Source organism: Piliocolobus tephrosceles, unplaced genomic scaffold, assembly GCF_002776525.5.
Source record: "Piliocolobus tephrosceles isolate RC106 unplaced genomic scaffold, ASM277652v3 unscaffolded_28973, whole genome shotgun sequence".
Classification (NCBI taxonomy): Eukaryota; Metazoa; Chordata; class Mammalia; order Primates; family Cercopithecidae; genus Piliocolobus; species Piliocolobus tephrosceles.
Window position 1 is genome coordinate 1 of NW_022312057.1, and position 414 is coordinate 414.

General features: G+C 19.6%; 1 long non-coding RNA gene across 1 annotated transcript in view; it reads left to right on the plus strand.

Moving 5' to 3' along the window:
• The first annotated feature begins 137 nt into the window (after positions 1–137).
• The window catches only part of LOC113222029, a 549-nt gene continuing 272 nt past the window's right edge, over positions 138–414 (plus strand). The window contains exon 1 of the long non-coding RNA XR_003308191.1: positions 138–321. This is a non-coding gene — a long non-coding RNA (uncharacterized LOC113222029). The remainder of the gene's footprint in view (positions 322–414) is intronic.

Sequence of the window (414 nt, forward strand, 5' to 3'; positions counted from 1 at the left end):
TATATATATATATATATATATATATATACATACATACATAAACAAAGAAATAAGCTATATAATTTTATAACTATTCAAACATAAGTATATATACTTTGAACACATTTTCCTTTCCTTTCCTCTTTTTTTTTTTTTTAGGCAGTAAAAAAAGCGAAACATTTGTTACAGAATTATTAAATCTTTTAATTTCTTGTGAAAAAGGAGAAAAGGGAGATAACATTCATTCAATTATTGAAAACAAAAAAAAAGAAATGAAAGAAGTTATCAGTGAAAATAATGATATAATAGAAGATATAAAAAATATAGAAAGTTTGTACATGGGTAAGAATATTAATGCTAAACAAATGTATGTTTTTTTACACAAACTAAGGCTTTCTTTATTCATTTATTTTTACTTTTTTTTTTTTTTTTTTT